The following is a 9,628-nucleotide window of genomic DNA, read 5'->3' on the forward strand; positions in this document are numbered from 1 at the left end:
TTAGAGTAATATTTGAAAAAAATCTATTGAAATATCTTAAAAAGTGAGCTGGAAGATTGGAAGTTTCCAATGTGAAAAGCTAAATCTTGTTGCCCAGTGTTTTTCCAGGGTTTCATGTGAGTAATGAACACCTGCCAGAGCGCATCAGTACCTGAGTGTGCTCAATGCCATTGCCTACCTACGCCCTTGAATTTTCATAACGAAATGAGACAGTACTGAGACCTTGTAAAAGCTGATGGATGCGATTACAGTAATAGGATAGAAAGGAGCGTCCCCACTGTAAGTGACATTATTTTATTGATAAAACGTGGAAATGTAATTTTATTTTTTAAATACTAGGTACTTTTGAATCACCACCAATGCCCTTGATTTTTTTTTTTTTTTCTTTGCCTTTCCTCCTTCCTTTCTTTTTGGTTAATGCTAAGACATCCTCTGGTTTTGTCAAGGGCAAGGTTTCTTTCATCTGTAGTTCTAAACCCAGTCAGAGCCTGAAGGACACCAGTGAAGCAGGCTGTGCAGTGGGCTGCTTTTACCAGTATAATTTCTGTGCATTCTGTTAGCACGCTGCCACCTCTACTCATTTCAGAATAGAAAAAAAAAAAAAAAAGTGGAACAATATTGCACCTGATGAAGGCAAGAGCCATTTTGGAAAGTCTAAATTGCCGTGTGCGACAGGCAGCATGCTATAAAAATCTTACCCCTGGCTGCTGTTGAGATTCTCACCTTAATGGTCTCGCATGCTAAAGCTTCGGCTGGGTACTGTCTGTTTTATTAATGTACACACGATAGCAGGAAAGCATCATCGTCCTTGTCGCTTGTTTCGCTATTTTTAGGTCTTAAAAAGCAAAGTCTGCTTAATTATTAGAATAAGTAAAGCAGTACACTGGGGTATCTGGCAAGGTGGTCAAGTTGAACAGAGCTGACGTTCTTTAAAGCTCTTGTTAAAGCTTCTTTCTGAAGGGAAGCCAAGGAGTACCCTCTTAAGAAATACTTTCAAATCCTTTCAGAACTAGCCTTAAACTAGTCCAAAGGACACTTCTGGATTGCTTAGAGAAACCAGGATCTGTTCTAGCTTTTGTTTGCTTGGGGAAACAGCTGCTAAATCAATTTTAAGCATTTCTTTTTTCCTCCCCGAGTTCCAAAACCTAATGACTTGCTTCTTGTAATTGAAACTTTTTTGTATTTAAGGGTCTGAGACTGCATCTTGCAATGTGTGGTGAGTGTTCTATCCTATCTTAGTTTAATTGATGTAAAGAGCAAGCTGTGTTCTGGTGGACTCCTAGAAGGCAGCCTTACAGTGTTAAGGGGGGAGGAAAAGTATCGGTAAAACAAGATTTTCCTTACACTGCACATGGCCCGCTGTGTGTATCTGGTGGGGCAAGAGGCCGTTTTTGGCAAAGCTCATGTAATTGCTACCCCTTGCTGCCCTCGGTGTTCGGGAACACGGCTGGGACGCTGCCCAGCTGCAGACGTGTCGAGTGCCAGAGCGGACTCGAGGCTGCGGCTGGCTGAGACCTGACCCCACAGCCCTGTCAAACCAACAGATGCAGATTCCTGAGCGTACCCCACGCCTAACACTGCTTTCTGGTCTCGGGTGTTTTGTCTTTTGCGCTTATTAACAGGATTTTGCTTTCACTCTTGCCCCAGATGCACTTGTGAATGCATGGCTTTTGCCAGTGATCACCAGGAAGAGCTCCCGTGGGCTGGAGGACGTCCACACGTCCACACAAACTTGATCTCTCTGTGCACTGGCTTTTTGCACATCCGTGCATCCTGGTACTCCGCTCGTCGTATGTGGGGAGAGTGCTTAATACATGATGAAATGACTCTTCATCAAGCTTGTAAACCTAATGCCAGCAGGTTAGAGATCACCTGAACATCTGTAAGCAGTCCTGTAGGTAGAACACATGTAGCCCACTCCGTGTACGCGTGTTGCTTGTGGCGGGAAGCCTGCCACCTCATCCGTGGGGAAAAGCCCCTATTCCCAGCTACCTCATTTTTTTTTTTTTCCTTTGCACTTTGTCAAATCTGTTTTGTTTTGTTTTAAATTGCATTTTGTCCTTCAATAAAAAACTAAAAGCAGACAAGAAGCAGGGCAGAATGATGCTGTTGTCCAAGGACAGTTTACTTCGATTTCATTTTAAATGCATGTTTCTGTACAAAAAGACCAAGGTTGACCTGCAGCTGCTGTAAAAAGTAAATAAAAATGTATATTACTTGAAAGGAACTATTATACTTGCAAATGAGAGAAGCAATTCAAAGACTGTCCTGACAATTTTTAAAGAGGAAAAAATCTATTTAAAAAAATAGAAGTCTCTGCTGTTTTAAGGACAGATCAGATAGTTTTCTCTCTGCCTCCACTCTGCACTGTTTCGCCTGTGAACTTGATCCATTAGCTCAGTAGAGAGATTCACTGGTTTTTCTGTAATATCTAGTCTGGATTTTTTTTTTTTCCCCCATGGAATTTTTCCACTTACTCACCTACAGAGGAAAAACTGTCCAAATGAATTCCCACCTTCCGTACCTGAGATCATGTATTTGCCCATTTCTATGGGATCTTCAAGTATGTGGGGTTTTGCTTAGCTTGAAGAATTTTAAAAAAAGAAAAAAAAAAAAAGTGTGTTCTTTGGCTTCTAAAGGTGCTATTTTGACACTTTTGAATTCCTTACACTGTGCTTGACTACTTAAAGTACAAACCTAAGCAGCTGATAATCAGCTTGTGTTTGTTCTCTGGGTGGTTTTTTTGAGTATTCAGTCTTTTTTTTTTTTTGAAAAGCGTCCTTTTCATAAAGACAGCTTCTGAACTGTCAAAGGCCTTAATAACACAAACTGTAATGGGAAAATCCTGCCTTTTTTCTTTCTTTGTAAAGGCAAAACCAATAAATGCTTCATGGGGAACATTCTCCTTTAAAATTTTAAGTAGCAGCTCATACTAATTTTGAATTAAATGTAGCAAAACTTTTACTGGCCATGCACAAATAGTAGGGATAAACCAAGGAGTTATTCGTGTCTCTGCAGACCGCACCAGTTGGCTGCTAATTCCAGAGCCTGCTGTTGGCATCATGGTGGCTATTCCGCAAATATTCATCATCTTGGGCTCGGTCCCAGGACCTGGCTGTGTTGTTCCTTGTGTGCCTGCGACAGTGCTGACCCGCGTGGCTGTCGGAGCATCTGGATGTTGGGCCAGGCGTGGGCTTTGCCTCGGACCTCATCTGTTCAGCCCTTGTTTCAGAGGCACGCGCAGGGCTGGCAAGGTCTGCTCACCCAGAGGGTTTAGCCGCCCGGGTGCTCAGGAGGTAGAAGGAGGGAAGGTACCGATTGCTGCCATCGCCCCAGTGACGCCAGCTCGGTAGCTCTGATGTGAAGGCTCTTGGAGGTGCAAGCCATGGAGTAGAATTTTAGTCCTGTGTAGGAACTTTGTTGTCCTTATTGTGCCGTCTTTATTTTTGTTTAATCCATATCATCAGTTGGGTTTAGGGATTTGGTAATTTAACATTGATAAAAGTTTTTTCATTCTGTGGAGGACAAAAAAAAAATAATATCACATTCCTGCCCTGTCTGAAGCAGCAGGAAGGATTGGGGGTTGGTGGTTGAACTCATTCCATCTCCAGACATCAGGTTATGGCCTTTTTGTAGGCTTCACAGTCCCAGCGGTGTAGCATTTCTCAGTCTTGTTAATCCAAGAGCCCTTTGGCCTTTTGGAAAGAGTCCAGAGACTGCCTTGTCGTTCTCCTACTTCACATGTTGGGTGCTGCCCCCTGGACCATCCTAACTTGTCCAGACCATTGTTGTCCAGGAACCATGGGCTGGTGGCCTTCGTGAGGAGTATCCGTGTCACCTGCAGCACTGTCTGAAGAGCAGCCAATAAATGAGGGACCACAGAGAACCCTACTGAGCTTGCAAATCCTTGATCTTCTTGTTTTAGGGAAGGCTGAAGAGCAACGTTTACCACTGCCAGGCTCGTGCACAGTTTGAGCCTTGCGGCTGTGCCCTGGCAGCGTGGGTAAGGTTGAGTCCACCCTGTCCCTTACATAAGGGTAAGACATAAGGGTTTATGGGCTGAGTGTTATAGGAGATCGAATATTTTGCATTTGTTGTATTTAAATCTGAAAATATTGGAGGCTCTGGAGCTATTTCTGCAGGGTGGAACAGCAAATATTGGCCTAAACAGTGGAGGTCCTGGCCACCTGGTTTTCCCCTTGTCCTTATTGTGCCGTCTTTATTTTTGTTTAATCCATATCATCAGTTGGGTTTAGGGATTTGGTAATTTAACATTGATAAAAGTTTTTTCATTCTGTGGAGGACAAAAAAAAAATAATATCACATTCCTGCCCTGTCTGAAGCAGCAGGAAGGATTGGGGGTTGGTGGTTGAACTCATTCCATCTCCAGACATCAGGTTATGGCCTTTTTGTAGGCTTCACAGTCCCAGCGGTGTAGCATTTCTCAGTCTTGTTAATCCAAGAGCCCTTTGGCCTTTTGGAAAGAGTCCAGAGACTGCCTTGTCGTTCTCCTACTTCACATGTTGGGTGCTGCCCCCTGGACCATCCTAACTTGTCCAGACCATTGTTGTCCAGGAACCATGGGCTGGTGGCCTTCGTGAGGAGTATCCGTGTCACCTGCAGCACTGTCTGAAGAGCAGCCAATAAATGAGGGACCACAGAGAACCCTACTGAGCTTGCAAATCCTTGATCTTCTTGTTTTAGGGAAGGCTGAAGAGCAACGTTTACCACTGCCAGGCTCGTGCACAGTTTGAGCCTTGCGGCTGTGCCCTGGCAGCGTGGGTAAGGTTGAGTCCACCCTGTCCCTTACATAAGGGTAAGACATAAGGGTTTATGGGCTGAGTGTTATAGGAGATCGAATATTTTGCATTTGTTGTATTTAAATCTGAAAATATTGGAGGCTCTGGAGCTATTTCTGCAGGGTGGAACAGCAAATATTGGCCTAAACAGTGGAGGTCCTGGCCACCTGGTTTTCCCCTGCACTTTTTTTTTGAGAAAGTAGAAGTGTATAACTGCTTCCCGGTTTGCATGATTACTGTTTCATAATCTGAAGTGGGAGCCTGACAAACTGAGTTTGTTTTAATTTTGCCTTCAAAAGGAAAAAAGCAAAATTTCCTCACGTTAGAGTCTTCTACCTTCAGAGTTTTTCCCTCTGTAAACCGTGTTTATTGAGTACCATGAATCTTGTGGGATTGGGCTACAGAACTGAAACACATATTATGCAAATGCTGACTGATATACTTAGTCTGACTTTGTACTGTACGAATACCCTATTTTAGCATAAGAGCATGAAATAGCAACTACATTGATTAATACAATTATGATATCCGATTCCACGAGCCAAGTAATAGGAGGGCATTGGAACATAATGCCACATGGCTGCTGCTCTCCTAAAGGGTCAGCGTTCTGTCAAATCTAAGATCTTGGTAGTTACCAGGATATTGTCAGAATACATTGCCGCTTTTTCTACAAAAAATATGTCAGTGTGGTGTGGTAGAAACACTCACCTGGTCTTGTTTACTATCGCTGGCATGCAGCTTGACAGCAAGGTTTATTCTCATCATCCAGCTGTCATGCGTTGACTTCTGTATTACAGATGTGTTTACTGTTACAGGCTTTTTATGTGCGTACGTTTTCTGCAGGTCTTTGTGTGGTAATGGAGTGTTTGCTTTTATTTGTTTATGTGCCCACCCCAAAATTTTCCTGTGTTGCTTGGGGCCCGGCTTTAAAGTGCTCTGACCTGAGGATGTTGAGTTACTTCTGTGAAAACCAGGGAAAAATAAGACACAAATGCTCTTTGGCCTCAATCAAACTATGCAATATAGCGCACCAGAGAGCTGAATTCCTTGCAATACAGAAGCTCTTGTGTCCTTCCAAATCCAGTCCTTGGTCCAAGGTTAGGAGAACTTGTACTCAGTGGCTGCCCAAGAATCTTGCATCCAAATCAACTCTTGTTCGCTGGTTTTCCTCCTTCCCCCCACCTCGTCTGTCAGTTTATTAGGTGCTTTGAGTCTGAATGATGTGCTGTCTATGTGTATCCCTCCTGTCAGTCTCGTATCGGTGTTGGTTGGAGCTTGTCTTGTAAACCCACCAGCGTGGCTTACCACCTGGAGTAAGTCGGGGGGCACTTCACGTTTGCATCTCTCTGCTCTAGAGCATGTCAGGCGTTTTGGGTTTGCTGCACCCCTCCAGGTAGCTGTAGGTCTTGCTTTTACGTTCCTGTGTTGTTCAGTTGTGGGTCTGGTGCTTATGGTAAAGAATACCTGTGACGTCTCAAATCCAGTCCAAGTAAATTTTCATTTCTACCGCTTGTGCATGTCTATGAGTGTGATTTTGCTGCTTCCATGGCAATTCAGGGATAAACGCCCACGTGGTCAGGACTGCTGGTAAAGGTTCTTTGTTCTCCCATTGCTTCGTTTTTCCAGTGAAGTTTGTTCCTTGTGTTCCTCTTCTTCCCCCTGTTAAATACCAATAAAAGCAGTATGCCGTCTTCCCCGGTCCTACATCCCGTGAGTAGCTCTTCTCTACCAGTTACCATGATCGTGTCTTCTCCCCTTCACATGCTTGCTTCTGAGGAGTTTGCCTTCGTTTGTCACTCACTTAACCCACCTTGTACCTCACCCCGCTTCTCCCTCCCCACTCCATTTACTATTTTGTCTTTCTTTAGTTCAGGTTAACCTTGATTTATTTCTCTGATTTCAAAAAGGGATTTCGGTGCATAACACAGGAGACCACAGAAAATCTCTCTGCGGGTGCCTGTGTATGTTCATGTCCCCCAGCACATTCAGTGTAAGGGGTTTAGCCTACTCCATTCCTAACCCCAGGTTTTTCCTAGTGCTAGGCAGAACAAAGTCTGAAGGCGTTTCTTATTTCCTTTGGTAATTGAAAATATCTGGAGATTTTCTTCTTCGGGAGTAGCCGCTGCGGGTGAGCAGCTGGCATGTGAGAGGGTTGTTATGCTTCCCTAGTCAGTATTTTTAATTGAGGAACAAATAATTTATTTTGGGGAAAAATGTAAATTTTTTTGTATTTGTATGTCGAAGTGGCCTTTATAGGAAAAGCACATAAAATATTTAGATTAAAATTGCTTAGTTGTGTAACTTTAGTGGGGATTTTTTGTATCGACAGGGTTTCTATGCATTTTTCAAAATATACTTGCTGTTTTGTGTTAGAGTTATTGGAAATATTTTTAAAAACGTCTATTAACACGTTTTCCATGTTTGATCCCTTTACTATCATTCCTTCAGAATACTACAAAGATTTTAATTAACCCTGTAAATTAATTTTCCCCCCACAAATATTTGCATTAAGTCAATAGAATGAGTTATAGCATGGGTATGTAGCTTTAAGGGAATAAGCCTAGTAGCGTAGCTTAACTACGGAGAGATCCTTTCGGAGAAGGGCAGTACGCAGTGTTTCGATGGCACTTAAAAGACTAAATTAGCAAATTAAGTTTTTGCTGTAACTCTCTGGGATTTTTTTTAAACTGTTTCCATCCTGTATTAGTTTACACTCGAGCATTATTTAACTAGGTACTAGTTGTGCACTATGCGGTTCTCCTTCATTCTGTCGGGATAATTCTAATGTTAACAGAGATGAAAAGTTGTGGGAAGTGTGTGGTACCCTGATGGATGTGACTTGAGTTTGGGGCAGGGAGGAGAGGAAAGTTGCATCCATTAGTGTTTTGTTTAATTATGTACAAATTTTCACATTAGCTGAGACTAAAGTAACTGAACTTACAATTGAATTGTAAAATCAATGGTTTGGGGGTGGGGGGAAAAAAAGAAGGGGGTTGCAGAGCTGCAGGCAAAAATACCCTGTAGTTGCACTGCAGTGCAGTTGCCTCGACTGCCTACTACGCAAAGCATAACCCGAGCTTGAGACGTTGGACCCTTCTGGTACTGCTCCGATTTTACTTTCTCTTCTTGAGGTGTTACTGTAAGGCTTGCTAAGTAGAACCTTCCCGGGAATGTTTGTCAACTGACACTTCAGTTTTATCATTTTATGTTTGCATTTTAATTTTTGTTCTTGTTTCTGTTTCGTAAGAGATCCCCCATCGTTCATAGGCTGGTGTAAGCGCAAGCTTTTAGGCGTAGTAACAAACCAACATTGCATGCTATCATCTGTTCTCATAATTGAAGAAAAATGTGCAATTTTAATGGCACTTTGACCTATTGCTGAAACACTGGGTTTTGCAATGGAACAAACTCAACAATTGAAAACACTCTGTGTCTACATTAGATGTCTTGAAAATGAAGAAAAAGGCAGTTACTCCAATTGTACCCACAGATAATTTGGTATTGATTTTTTTTTTATTTTTTTTTTTAAAAAAAAATAAGGCTTTTATGATCTGTTATTAGAAGAATACACATTTCTTGGTTTACTTTAGTTGCCATAAATTGCCCAGTGCAGAGTCTGGTCCACCTCCATCCATTTATTTTCATGGAGTAGTCGCACACAAAATGGTAACAGCGAAGCAGGAAAGCTGTTTGGTTGCTTACCGGTAACCTCCCTTGCGGAATTGCTTTGTGGCTCGCGCGCGATACGAAAAGGGACAGGAGGATTTTCCTGGATTAAGTAGCGCTCACTTCGTTTACGTGTTCGGTATAATGTTGGGTGACTAAAGGGAGGTTCCCTTTTTAAAGTATTTGATTGTGCTTTGGGGACTTAGTTGCCACTGTGCAAATTGTGCTGTAATATTGTACCAAGGATCAGTGAAAGTGTTTTATCTTTTTTAATGTTGTTTGTATTTGACCGGGTTTTATAAATGTAAGAAAACAGAGTGTTGTATTTTGATCTGAAATTTGCGTATGGTAAAAGTAACTTTGCTTTATGTATTGGAGGTTTGTTGAGAACTTGAATTATTTTATAGAAGGGTACAGACCAAAATTAATTGTCTTAAAGGTGTTTAATAAACTAACCAAATAAAACATCGATGGTTTGAAAACTTGTCAACTGCTCCTTATGCTTTTTCTTTCTATTTTTAAAAGAAAGGAAGAACGTAGTTCAAGCTTTTCTCTCAAGGTCTTAAAAAAGAAAAAAAAATAGTAGATTTTATAAATATCATCTCCCATGAGTTATCTGTTTTATTATTAAACGTTCCTACATGCCAGAAGTTTAATCAAAGGGGAAAACCCAAAGGAAATAAATGGAGGAAGAAAGGCTAAGGAAGTAAGGGGAGGTGGGAGCAGTCCCTCCCCGGCTCTCTCCAGGCAGTAAATGCTTACGGCTGCTGGGCCCAGTGTGTTGGTGGTGGCCTCTCTGGGAGAAATGGGAGTGGGAAGGAGCTTCTGCTCACCTGTAAAAGCTCCCTCAAGTGTTTGACGGGCTCCCTTCTCCCCTGCAGTCACCGTCACGCGTGGTTTTCACAAATACTGCTGCTTTCATGTGACCTTTAAAAGCAGAGGAGAAAAATGTGAAGCATAGCTGCTCCCAAGGGCGGGTACAAACAGCTCATTCCAGGGCTGCCAGATATTTGGCGACCCTCGGTTGCGCCATGGCGTGCGTACGTAACCTCTTCAAGTTCAGAGATCTGGACTTCTTTAAGATGCCAAGCAGCTGTGACTCAATTTTAAACAATACGCTTCCTTCGTGCTGCGCTTCTCCCTTTACTGACGTCCCGGTGATT

At 42.5% G+C, this 9,628-nt stretch overlaps 1 long non-coding RNA gene across 1 annotated transcript; it reads right to left on the minus strand.

Moving 5' to 3' along the window:
• Window positions 1-353: 353 nt before the first annotated feature.
• LOC118453135 lies at window positions 354-8,908 on the minus strand. The gene is made up of 2 exons (XR_004843090.1): window positions 4,967-8,908; window positions 354-4,187 (listed from the first exon to the last, which is right to left on the minus strand). It is a non-coding gene; the product is annotated as an uncharacterized LOC118453135 (long non-coding RNA).
• Between the last annotated feature and the right edge of the window lie 720 nt (window positions 8,909-9,628).

The sequence above is a fragment of the Egretta garzetta genome, unplaced genomic scaffold, assembly GCF_000687185.1.
Source record: "Egretta garzetta isolate BGI_Z169 unplaced genomic scaffold, ASM68718v1 scaffold39, whole genome shotgun sequence".
Classification (NCBI taxonomy): Eukaryota; Metazoa; Chordata; class Aves; order Pelecaniformes; family Ardeidae; genus Egretta; species Egretta garzetta.